This window comes from Leucoraja erinacea, unplaced genomic scaffold (assembly GCF_028641065.1).
Source record: "Leucoraja erinacea ecotype New England unplaced genomic scaffold, Leri_hhj_1 Leri_170S, whole genome shotgun sequence".
Lineage (NCBI taxonomy): Eukaryota > Metazoa > Chordata > Chondrichthyes > Rajiformes > Rajidae > Leucoraja > Leucoraja erinaceus.
Window position 1 is genome coordinate 174,928 of NW_026576012.1, and position 13,168 is coordinate 188,095.

The 13,168-nt window shown below is 46.9% G+C and overlaps 1 long non-coding RNA gene across 1 annotated transcript; it reads left to right on the forward strand.

Moving 5' to 3' along the window:
- The first annotated feature begins 3,149 nt into the window (after nucleotides 1–3,149).
- LOC129716124 (uncharacterized) lies at nucleotides 3,150–11,736 on the forward strand. Its single transcript, XR_008726592.1, has 3 exons — nucleotides 3,150–3,162; nucleotides 4,693–4,744; nucleotides 8,411–11,736. It is a non-coding gene; the product is annotated as an uncharacterized LOC129716124 (long non-coding RNA).
- Nucleotides 11,737–13,168: the final 1,432 nt, after the last annotated feature.

Consider the following 13,168-nt stretch of genomic DNA (forward strand, 5'->3'; position numbering starts at 1 on the left):
TCAACACCAAAAAATAAAGGACACAACACACTATAGAGTTTGACATAAAACATCCCCACACAGCAGAATCACAGTTTCCCACTGTGTGGGAAGGCACCAAAGTCAGTCTCTTCCTCTATTGTTCCCCATGGTCAGGGCCTCCCCGTGTCCTCCACAGTTGCCGCTACGGGCCAAGTCAAGTCAAGACAAGTCGCCGGGGTTTGTACATACACATACGAGATGTGCATGAAATGAAAGTGGCACGTGCTCGCGGACTTTGGTGCAAAAGAGTCGGCCCCCTCCAACCAAACAATTCGGCGGCTTCACAATCATCCGCACATATTCCGTTACATAATAAATACTGCTAAGGAAAAGCCCTTGGCACAGTTAGTCCCTGGTCCATGGTGTTTACAGTCCGAATTGCCTCTGGGTTGGAAACTCTCCCTCAACCTCTCCAGCTCCACGATGTGGCAGCGGAGGCGTTTGCCCGGAGCTCCAAGCGGCGACCCTGGTAGCAGGGGCCCACTCTGCGGTCTCTCCCGCGCTTTTGTTTGCTCTGGAGTTGCACCCCCGTTGTATAGTACCTGCGGGGGGGGCAGTGAAGTTCCGCTAGATCCAGTTAGGCCGCGAGGTGGGGGCAGAGGACGCTTCTCGGAGAAATCCTTGGCGTCCCCGCCAGGAAGAGATGGTAATGTTTCCCCCTTAGATGCTTTCCCCGCCGCCACGTAGAAAAGTTGGAGTTTCCCCGGAACACACTCTGAATTTCCTCAAAAATTGCCTGAAAGATAAAGGCGCTGCCTTGCCTTACTCGCGAGTGCTGAGGCGTGTGATGCCCATCGTCATATCCTCGGAGATGTGGACTCCCAGATATTTAAAACAGTTCACCCTATCCACAGGATCCCCATTTATCCTCAATGGAGTGTACCTCCTCGGATGATGTGCTCTCAGCAAAGTCCATTCTTAAACTCCTTCGTGAGGGATAGCTTTTCAAGACAAAGGCTGTTAGTGGATGGCACCAGAGCTGCCAGAGGAGATACCTCCTCCCGGTACATGCCTTCTCGTCGTTGTCGAGATCAGGCCCACCACCACAGTGTCATCAGCAAACTTAATTGTTGAATTGGAGCTGAACCTACCACACAGTCATGTGTGTACAGGGAGTACAATAGGGGGCTGAGGACGCAACCCTGGGGCGATCCTGTGCTCAGGGTGAGGGACTTCGATGTATTCCCTCCCATCTTGACTACCTGGGGCCTGGCGGTGAGAAAGTCCAGGACCCAGGCACACAGGGAGGTGTTGAGCCCCAATTCCATTAGCTTCCCGGCCAGTCTGGTGGGGACTATCGTGTTGAAGGCACAACTGTAGTCTATGAACAGCATCCTCACGTAGCCCCCCTCATCCTGTCCAGATTGAAGGAGAGCGGTGTGCAAACTCTCTGGGAGACCGCCAACCTACTGGAATTGTTTTCACGGTATGACGAACTGCATTGTTTCCATTTTCCGAGGGAGGAATTCATGGACCCTTTCCCCTCCCCTTCCCAGCTCTCCCAAAGCCCGACTGTCTCCAATCTCACAAGATACAAGATAGAAGATAGATTTATTCTTGAACATGTGCAGATGGCAACTGTGAAATGAAATTCCCATACAGCCATACAATAAAAAATAAAGGACACAACACACTGTAGAGTTTGACATAAAACATCCCCACACAGCAGAATCAGAGTTTCCCACTGTGTGGGAAGGCACCAAAGTCAGTCTCTTCCTCTATTGTTCCCCATGGTCAGGGCCTCCCCGTGTCCTCCGCAGTTGCCGCTACGGGCGGCCCGATGTTCAGGACCGCTTGCCGGGGTGCTGTAAGTCCGACATCGGGGCTGCGGGATGTCCACAGCAGCGTGGACACAGAGTCAGCCCCCTCCTACCGGAGTCGGCGGCTTCCAAAGTCCGATAGGCCGACTCTTGATTAGAAGACTGTACGGGGGCCCTTAGCACAGGGCCCCCAGGACTCCACGGTGGGGTTAGGAGCGAGCCCGCGTTGGAAGCTCATTGAAACCGCAGCTCCACGATGTGATGGGCCGAATGGCCCAACGCTCCGGATCTCCAAGCGGCGACCCTGGTAGGCAATTCCCGCTCTGCATTTGGACTCCCGAGGTGCGCCGCCGCTGTAGCCGCCCCTGTCAGCCACTCATTCCAAAAGGGAAGGCCCAAGACGATCAACATAATTTACATTTTACATGGGGGGCGATCACGCGACTGAGATGGATAGGCCAAATCAGAAAGAGACTGGGAAACGGTTTCCCCCTTACCCTGCCCCCCCCCCCCCCATAGAGAAAAGTTCAAGTTTCCCCCAACACAAAACTTTAGACTAACTAAAAATTAAAATAAAGATTGAAATAACAGACAGGCTGTAGGTAGAGGCTGCTGCCAGTGCAGCGCCCTCTTCCTTCCTTCTTCCCGCCCCCCCCGCACACACATCAGTCTGAAGAAGGGTCTTCACCCGAAACGTCACCTATTCCTTCGCTCCATAGATGCTGCTTCACCCGCTGATTTTCTCCAGCATCTGCAGTTCTTTCTTAAACATAGGAATCTGAGGGATAGCTTTTTCACGCAAAGGCTGTTGAGTGGATGGAACGAGCTGCCAGAGGAGATAGTTGAGAACATGCTTTAGTAATGTTTCGCCGTAACCCTGACACCCTCACTAATCTATCGATGTTTGCTTACAAAATCCACTGACTTGGCCTCCACAGCTTCTGTGGCAAATAATTCCACAGATTCTCCACCCTCTGACTAAAGAAATGTCTCCTCATTTCCTTTCTGAAGGAACATCCTTTTATTCTGAGGCTCTGGCCTCTAGTCCTGGACTCTCCCACAAGTGGAAACATCCTCTCCACACCCACTCTATCCAGGCCTTTCATTATTCCCCCCCCCCCAATGAAGACCCTCCCATACTTCCAACATTGAAGGATTTATAAAACTCTCAAAAACCAACCTACTGAAAAATTTAGAAATGACTGAATTAATTGTTTTGACGGGCTACAGAGGAACGCTGCTGACGTGAGTCGCGCCCCTCCCCCGCCTCAAAGGTCGAAAATGAATCCAATACTTCAGAGAAAGTATCAAGAATATCTGTTCACACTCTTGAGCTCCACAACGTCAACTGTGCTGAAGGACCGGCCAGGGCACATCCATGGTGATGAGAGTTGCTGCCTCAAAGCACCAGGGATGCTGGTTCAATCCAAACCACAGGTGCTTGTCTGTATGAAGTAACTTCGCAGGACCCGTGGACCTTTGGTGAGGTTTTTCTGGGTGCTCCGTTTCGGGTCGAGACGTTCTTCCAGACTGATGCGGAGGTTTGTTGTGAATTCTGTGGAATTCTTTGTAAAAGTCCCTAGAGGTCAAGTCAATGGATAGCTGTATAGCAGTGGTTAGATGTGGGGCGTTGCCCCAGAGGGGGGCAATGTCGATTTTTAAGGGGGCAATTGAGGCGCAGAATGGGGAGGGAAGGGTTCAAATTTTCGATTTCATTGAACGGCAGGGATTTTCCATGGGGTAAATAGCCTAATTTATGTTTCACTTGTTATTTATGAGTAAATTAGTTTTTTGGGGAAAAATGAATGCTGTTTAGTGTGTAGTTATTACAGTACTTTGCAAGTCAACATCGCTCTTCATGGCCAGTTGCACGAGAGTTGCTGTCAAGGTCATGGGAGAACAGTTCAATCCTGTCTGTATGGATTTAGAAATGCGATTCAAAGAGCTTTTGCTAAGTTACCCTTATAATATCTATTTCCTCCGTTTTCTCTCAAGGGAAAGCAAAGGGGGGCATCAGGATTTTAGAGGTGAATTAGTTAGGGCATGGCCAAAAAAAGGTTGGGAACCACTGCTGTATAGGGTGATTGCTGGCCGGCGTGGGCCTGTTTCCCCATTGTATCTCTAAAATCTAACGTCTAAATTCATAGAACATAGAACAGTACAGGACAGGAACAGGCCCTTCAGCTCACATTGTCTGTGCCGAACATAAAGTCACAGATACCGCGTGGAAACAGGCCTTTCGACCCAAATTGCCTACACACCGGCCAATATGTCCCAGATACACTAGTCCCACCTGCCTGCATGTGGTCCATATCCTTCCAAACCTATCCTATCCATGTACCTGTCAAACTGTTTTGATAGTCTCTGCCTCAACTACCTCCTCTGGCAGCTTGTTCCATACATCCACCATACATCTATGTGTGAAAAAAGTAGCTCCCAGATTCCTATTCAATTTTTCCCCCTTCTCCTTAAACCTATGTCCTCTGGTCCTCGATTCCCCTCCTCTGGGCAAGAGACTCTGTGCATCTACCTGATCTGTTCCTCTCATTTTTTATGCACCTCTATAAGATCACCCCTCATCCACCTGGTCTCCAAGGAATAGAGTCCCAGGCTGCTTAACCTCTCCCTGTATCTCAGGCCCTCGACTCCTGGCAACATCCTTGTGAAGACAACATCCTGGAACATGGTGTTTGCCTGGATGCGTGCAAACAAAGTTATTCACTGCATCTCGGTACACGTGACTATAATAGTAATACAGACAACTGCAAAGTAATCACATCCTTTACTGTGCTGAGGCTATTAAATATCGGTGTTGTTATGCACATGAAGTATTCACCCGTTACTGTCGATCGCTGTGGATGCCGTTATCCTGGGACCAGCAGTAATTGGTTTCATTTTTTTAATTCTCCAGAATATCACAGTTGCAATAGTAAAGGACAGCACGTCAAAGAATTGTAAAACTGGTGAGTACAATCTTGAGTATCTCAAGGATATAAGTCCAAGGACCTATTCCTGGGACGGGAAAGGTTTAGGGTTAGGTTACACAAAAAAGCTGGAGAAACTCAGCGGGTGCAACAGCATCTATGGAGCGAAGGAAATAGGCAACGTTTCGGGCCGAAACCCTTCTTCAGACTAAGGTTTAGGGTTAGTTCCCTGGATGGCAGGACTGACATATATGAAAGAATGGGGTGACTGGGCTTGTATTCACTGGAATTTAGGATGAAAGGAAGGGGGGGGATCTTACAGACACATATAAAATTCTTAAGGGATTGGACTGGCTTGATGCAGGAAAAATGTTCCCGATTTTGGGGGATTTCAGAACCAGGGGCCACAGTTTAAGAATATCGGGGAGGCCATTTAGGACTGAGATGAGGAAAAGGTTTTTCACCCAGATTTTGAATCCATGGAAGTCTCTGCCACAGAAGGCAGTGGAGGACAATTCACTGGATGTATTCAAGAGAGAGTAAAAATAGCTCTTAAGGCTAACGGAATCAAGGGGTGTGGGGAAAAAGCAGGAATGGGATACTGATCAGCCATGCTCATATTGAATGGCGATGCTGGCTCTTAGGGCCGAATGGCCAACCCCTGCACCTGTTTCTAATAGGAACCTGAGGCAACGTTTTCACACAGAGGGTGGTTAGTGTATGGAACGAGCTGCCAGAGGAGGTAGTTGAGGCAGGGTACTTCCTATAACAATACTTAAAAGACATTTGGACAGGTACATGGATAGGAAAGGTTTAGAGTGATATGGGGCAAATGCAGGCAGGCAGGACAAGTGGAGATGGGGCATCTTGGTCGGCATGGACAAGTTGGGCCAAAGTGACTTTCTGTGATGCGTGACTCTATGAATCTGTGACTCAGAATAGAAAGACCAGCCTTTAGAAAGGAGATGAGGATGAATTTCATTAGCCAGAGGGTGATGAATCTGTGGAACTCATTGTTACAGATGGCTGTGGAGACCAAGTCATTGTGTAGTTTTAAAGCGGAGATCGACAGGGGTTCTTGATTAGGAAGGGAGTCAAGGGTTGCAGGGAGAAGGCAGGAGATTGGGGTTGAAAGGGAAAGATAGATCAGCCATGATTCAATGGTCCTATATCTTATGATATTATGATCTGAGCTTGTTGGCCTCTGGTCACATCACAAGAGGTTAGAGAGAATCTTGGGAGCCTTCACAAGACTGACCTTAGTGGGGATGAAGAAAACTGGCAGAAAAGGAGGTTTGGTGTTTAGGGAAAAGAATAGATTTATTGGTATAGTCATGGCTCATGGAATCACAGAGTCATACAATGTGGAATCAGGCCTTTCGGCCCAACTTGTCCACGTCGACCAACATGCCCCATCTACACTAGTTCTACCTGCCAGTTTCTGCCCAATTTCCCTCTAAACCTGTCCTATCCATGGACCAGCCCAAATACTTTTTTAAACGTTGTGATAGTCCAAGCCTCAACCACTTCCTTTCACAGCTCGTTCCGTACACCTACCATCCTTTGTGTACAAACGTTACCCCTCGGGTTCCCATTAAGTCTTTCCCCCCTCACCTTAAACCTATGTTCTCTGGTTCACGATTCCCCAACTCTGGACATGAGACTGTGCATTCACCCTGTCTATCCCCCTCATGATCTTATGCACCTCTATAAGATCAAACCTCATCTTCCTGCGCTCCAAGGAATAGAGTCCCAGCCTACACAACCTCTCCCTATAGCTCAGGCCCTTGAGTCCGGGCAACATCAACATCAGAATTTTTTCTGATGTATCTGAGGACATTGCAGGAAACTAGAGAGGAATTTGCCAGAGCCCTGGTTAAAATTTACGAGTCATCCTTAAATACAGGAGAGGTGCCGGAAGACTGGAGGGTGGCAAATGTTGTGCCTCTTTTCAAGAAGGGCTGCAGGGAAAATGCTGGGATCTGTTGGCCGGTGAGCTTAACATCTGTAGTTGCTAAGTTACTGGAGCGTACTCTGAGGGACAGGATATACAGGCATTTGGATGGGCAAGGGCTGATTAGGGACAGTCAGCATGGTTCTGTACGTGGGAGGTCGTGTCAAACAAATCTGATTTTTTTCAACACGTGACCAAAAAGGTTGATGAGGGGAGAGCTGTAGATGTTGTGTACATGGACTTCAGTAAGGAGTTCGACAAGGTTCCGCATGGTAGGCTGCTCTGGAAGGTTAGATCACATGGGATCCAAGGAGGGATAGCTGAATGGATAGGAAATTGGCTCCATGGAAGGAAGCAGAGGGTGATGGTGGAAGGTTGCTTCTCAGACTGGATGCCTGTGACTAGTGGTGTGCCTCAATGATTTGGATGAGAACATACAGGGCAAGATTAGCAAGTTTGCTGACATTTACAGCAGGATCGGGATCGATTGGCAAGGTTGGCGGTAGAATGGATGATTGAATTTAATACAGAGATGTGTGAGATGTTGCGGTTTGGGAGGTCAAACAAGGGCGGAACCTACACGGTAATGTTAGGTCTCTGGGTAGTGGTGTAGAGCAGAGGGATCTAGGAGTACAGGTCCATAGTTCCTTGAAGATTGTGTTGCTGGTAGATAAGGAGGTCAAAAAAGCTTTTGGCACTTTGGCCTTCATCAGTCAGAGGATTGAGTATAGAAGTTGGGAGGTCATGTTGCATGTTGTATAAAACGTTGGTGAGACCACATTTAGAATATTGTGTTCAGTTCTGGGCACCACGTTATAGGAAAGATATTGTCAATCTTGAATGGGTTCAGAAAAGATTTACAAGGATGTTGCCAGAACTGAGCTATAGGGTGAGGTTGAGTAGGCTGGGTCTCTATTCCATGAGCGTAGGAGGATGAGGGGTGATCTTATAGAGGTGTATAAAATCATGAGAGGAATAGATTGGGTAGATGCACAGAGCCTTTTGCCCAGAGTAGGGGAATCGAGGACCAGAGGACATAGGTTCAAAGTGAAGAGGGAAAGATTTAATAGGAATCCAATGGGTACGTTTTTCACAAAAAAGGGTGGTGGGTGTGTGGATCAAGCTGCCGGAGTAGTTAGTTGAAGCAGTGACTATCCCATCGTATAAGAAACAGACAGGTACAGGGATAGGACAGGTTTGCTGGGAAATGGACCAAGCGTGGGCAAGTGGGACTAGTGTAGCTAGGACATTGTTTGCTAATATGGGCAACTTGGGCCGAAGGGCCTGTTTACACACTATATCACTCTATGACTATGACTCCATTGCAGATTAATCAGTATCTGAATCAGATATCCGTAATCGATATCAGAAATATCCATCCTTTCTCATCAGGAAAAACATTTTGTGCCATTAATTATGGGTGGCACAATGGCGTAACATTGGACATACTGCCTTACAGCGCCAGAGACCCTGGTTCGATTCTGACTACGGGTACTGTCTGTACAACGGATTTTGTACATTCTCCCCGTGACCTGTGTGGGTTTTCTCAGAGATCTTCCATTTCCTCCCACACTCCAAAGACGTACATGTTTGTAGGTTAACTGGCTTGGTGTAAATGTAAAGATTGTCCCCCGTGTGTGGGGGGATAGTATTAATGTGCGTGGATTGCTGGTCCGTGCGGGCTCGATGGGCCAAAGGACCTGTTTCCGCGTTGTATCTCTAAGCTAAATATTGATTTTGTCCATTGACAGGTATCATTGCCTCTGCTGCCTTGTTTATTCTCATTGTTGGAGGGCTTGTGTTGTTTGTCTTCCTGGGTCGTTAAAGAGAAGAAAAGAAAACCGTCCTCACGGATCACATTTCCATTAATCTCCTCCTTCCAAACATCCTCTGATCAAAAGGACTTGAAGTGAGATGAAGAGAACATTGCCAAACGTCGTTCCAAGGAATTAAGGGCGGCACGGTGGCGCAGCGGTAGAGTTGCTGCCTTACAGCGCCAGAGACCCGGGTTCGATCCTGACCGCGGTTCTGTCTGTACGGAATTTGTACGCGCTCCACGTTACTGCGTGGGTTATTGCCAGAATCTCTGGTTTCCTCCCACATTCTAAAGACGTACAGGTTTGTAGGTTAATTGACTTGGTGTAATTGTAAAAGTAATTGTAAATGTGTGCGCGGGATAGCGTAAGTGTGCGAGGATCACTGGTCGGTGTGGATTGGGTGGGCCCGAAGGGCCTGGTTCCATGCTGTATCTCTAAACTAAACTAAACTAAACTAAATAACTAACGGAGCCACAACCTTCCATCAAGCTCCTCGTGAGATGATGTGCCAGAGAGAGAGGATTAGACTCCTTCACTCAGATCAATGTCAGAAACTGGCGAGATCAGACAAATATTTCAGCCATCTTGTGGGGAACATTACAGGTTTGGAGGGATATGGACCAAACACAGGCAGGTGGGACGAGTGTAGCTGGGACATGTTGGCTGGTGTGGGCAAGTTGGGTTGAAGGGCTTGTTTCCACACTGTATCACTCTATGATTCTGTGACCTATTAATGAAAAGATATATTATCAGGATGTATCAACAGGATTTATGATCTTCCATTGGTAACCATTAATATTAGTCCATGTCCAAGGAAGGGTGAAATATTTTGACATGTGCTGCACAGTGGCGCAGCGGTAGAATTGCTGCCTTGCATCACCGAAGACCCAGGTTCGATCCCGACTCTAGGTGCTGGCTGTATGAAGTTTGTACGTTTTCCCTGTGACTGCATGGGTTTTCTCCGATATCTTCGGTTTCGGTGCGTAGGATAGTGTTAATGTGCAGGGATCGTTGGTCGGTCTGGACTCAGTGGGCCCGAGGGCCCTTTTCCATGCAATATCTCTAAACTAAACTAAACTAAACCTGATGTTGCCAGGACTTGAGGGCCTGAGGTACAGGGAGAGGTTGAGCAGGTTAGGACTTTATTCCTTGAAGCGCAGGAGGCTGAGTGGTGATCTAATAGAGATGTATAAAATCACAAGGGGAATTGATAGGACGAATGCAAAGAGCCGTTTACCCAGAGTAGGGGAATCACGAACCAGAGGGCATAGGTTTAAGGTGAGTGGGGCAAGATTTAATGGGAACCTGAGGGGCAACTTTTTCCCACAGATGGCGGTAGGTATACAATACGAGCTTCAGAGGAGGTAGTTGAGGCAGGTACAATTAAATCATTTTTTAAAGACAATTTGGGCGGGTAGAGGGATAGGAAAGGTTTAGATATGGGACAAATGTGGGCAGGTGCAACTGGCTTAAATGGGGCATCTTGATCGGAATGAACAAGTTGGGCCTAAGGGTCTGTTTCCATGACTACAACTCCATCTGTATGTACGATGCTTGCATTATACATAATATTTAACAACAATAATAGTGCCAAATAGGTTTAATCTAATGCACATCATAGGGATGTGGTTATAAGTTTGAACATTTATGATACTTATTTTTGAGAAAGCAGGGTGGAGTGTCACTCTGGGTGTAAATTGTTGTCCAACAAAGGCAGGACTGTGCTCAAGTTTAAAAGAATGAGGTTATGATTAAGATGTTTCAGAAAGAACTGCGGATGCCGGAAAAATCAAAGGTAGACAAAAATGCTGGAGAAACTCAGCGGATGAGGCAACATCTATGGAGCAAAGGAATAGGTGATGTATCAGGTCGAGACCCTTCGTCAGAATTCTTCAGACTGAAGACGCGTCTCGACCCAAAACGTCACCTAATCCTTTGCTCCATAGATGCTGCCTCACCCGCTGAGTTTCTCCAGCATTTTTGTCCACCTTATGATTAAGATGAGAATGTGGTGATTTCAATCAGACATTGAGGCAAAGGGTCACATTAGGGGAAGAAGTTTAGTTTAGTTTAGTTTATTAATTAAATTAAATTAATTTTTGTAGTTTAGTTTAGTTTAGTTTAATTTAATTGAATTTAGTTTAGTTTCATTGAGTTTTGTTCAGCACAGTTTAGTTTAATTAAATAAAGTTTAATTGTTATGCCCAGATAAAGCTGGGCATAACGATGTAATTAAAGTACATTCAACCATTTGAACAATGTCATTTATTTATTTCATGCCAAATACGTGTTCTAAGACCATGAATCTGAATAGCAATTGTTCAATCTAATACTAGTTGGTGCTTCTCTCCAAGTGTTTTGTCCTGCACAATGTGAAATGTTATCAAAGTGTTTTTGAAATAAAAGATTTGATCTTGACAAAAGCCGAGTTATTCTTGCAGTTTCCATCCAAGATGCTGCTAGGTATTGGTTTATTATTGTTACATGTACCGAGATACATGTGAACAACTTTGCTTGCCTGCTATCCAGTCGAATCTGTGGCGCAGCGGTAGAGTTACTGCCTTACAGTGGCAGATACCCAGGTTCGTTCCTGACTATGGGCGCTGCCTGCACAGAGTTTGTACGTTCTCCCTGTGACCTGCGTGGGTTTTCTCCGGGTGCTCCGGTTTCCTCCCACACTCCAAAGACGCGCAGGTTTGTAGGTTCATTGGAAAATATGAGATGCTATTCTCCAATTTGTGTTGGGCCTCACTCTGACAGTGGAGGAGGCCCAGGACAGAATGGTCAGCGTGGGAATGGGAGGGGGAGTTAAAGTGTTTGGCAAATAATAGCTTATTTGAAGATAAGGAAGTGTTCTGGTGTGAATCCATGGGTTGGAAACATGAGACTGCAGGAAGCAATTCAAAAATAATTAAAGCCCAGCATGAGATGAACTTGGACAGACTTGAAAACACTTCTCACTAAAAGCCTTGCTTCAGAAAGGACCAGAATATCAGGCTGGCCAATAGAGAAGGCAGCATGAGATGTTTAGTTCAGTTCAGTTTAGAGATACAGCATGGAAACAGGCACTTTGGCCCACTGAGTCCACACTGACCAAAGATCCCCACACAATAACACTGTCCTACACGCATTAGGGACAATTTACCATTATACCGAGACAATGAACCTACAAACCTGTACGTCTTTGGAGTGTGGGAGGCAGCAACTCTACCAGGCGCATCACCGTTCCGCCACTTGTGCTTGTATAAAACAGAGCGGCACAGCGGTAGAGTTGCTGCCTTACAGCACTAGAGCACCGGGTTCAATCCTGACTACGGCTGCTGTCTGTACAGAGTTTTACATTCTCCCTCTGACCACGTGGGTTTTCTATGTGAGCTCCGGTTTCCACCCACACTCCAAAGACGTGCAGATTTGTAGGTTAATTGGCTTCTGTAAATTGTTCCTAGTGTTTAGGAGAGAACTAATGTCATAAGGTCAGAAGTGATAGGAGCAGAATTAGGCCATTTGGCCCATCAGGTCTACTCCGCCATTCTATTATGACTGATGTATCTCTCCCTCCTAACCCCATTCTCCCCATAAGCACTGACACACGTACTAACCAAGTGTATGGGTGATCGCTGGTCGGCATGGACTCGATGGGCCGAAGGGTCTGACTCTACGCTGCACCTCTAAAAGTAAAAATTAAACTAGTCATTCAGATTAGTTTATTGCCAGTTGTACCGAGGTGTAGTGAAAAACTTTTGTTGCGTGCTATCCAGTCAGCGGAAAGACAATGCATGATTACATGATTACATGAACTAAAACTAAAACCAATTCTAAAACAGCAGAAATACTGATGCATTTCCATTGGTCCCGAGTTTGTAAATTCATGCTTGATAACGGCTCACAAAGATAATATCTTTTAAATCCTAGTTTTATTAAACGCCTGCAACTATTTACGTTGGGGATCTGTGCAATGGAACAGGTCCACTGGTGAATTTGCCCCTTTCAGTTGTTGCTGTGAATAATCTGGTGACCTGGACTCACTCTCTCCTCTTCACTGTGTTGTCATAGCTACGGACTAAAAATCCCCACAATTTTAATAATTTGTCACAAGGTTAATCTCTGTCTAGGCCAGGAGAATCATTGGGAGAAACAAAGAACTGCAGGTACAAAAGAAGATGCAAAATGTTGGCGTAAGCCATAGGTTCATCAGTTCATAAGCCATAGGGGCAGAAGGGGGCCTTTCAGTCCATCGAGTCTACTCCACCATTCAATCATGGCTGATCTATCTTTCCATCACAGCCCCATTCAGCCTTCTCCCCGTAACCCCTGACACCTGTAATAATCAAGTGAGCGCCCTCCATCCCTTTTCGACATCTGCCCTCATGGTCTGCCTGTTAGTTTAGTTCGGCTGCTGCGTTTGTTGGCCTGCTTGTTTTCCTGCCTCTGGTTCTGGGAGGGTCCTGTGGCAGCAGCCAGTGGTGGGGCCACTAGCTACACGAACCCTCAGCAGTCGGGGGTAGGGTCATGTGACTGGGCAATGGCAGGGTGGAGTTGTCATGGGGTACAGGGGTGGGTCCTGGGACATATAACAAACCCTGGTACAACCTTCTCTCTCTCTCTCTCACTTCGAGCTGACCAGCTCTCTTCTCTCTAGGGGTGAGTGTCCTTCCACCTCAGCAGGGCCTCAGCTCGAGCCCACGAGGCACC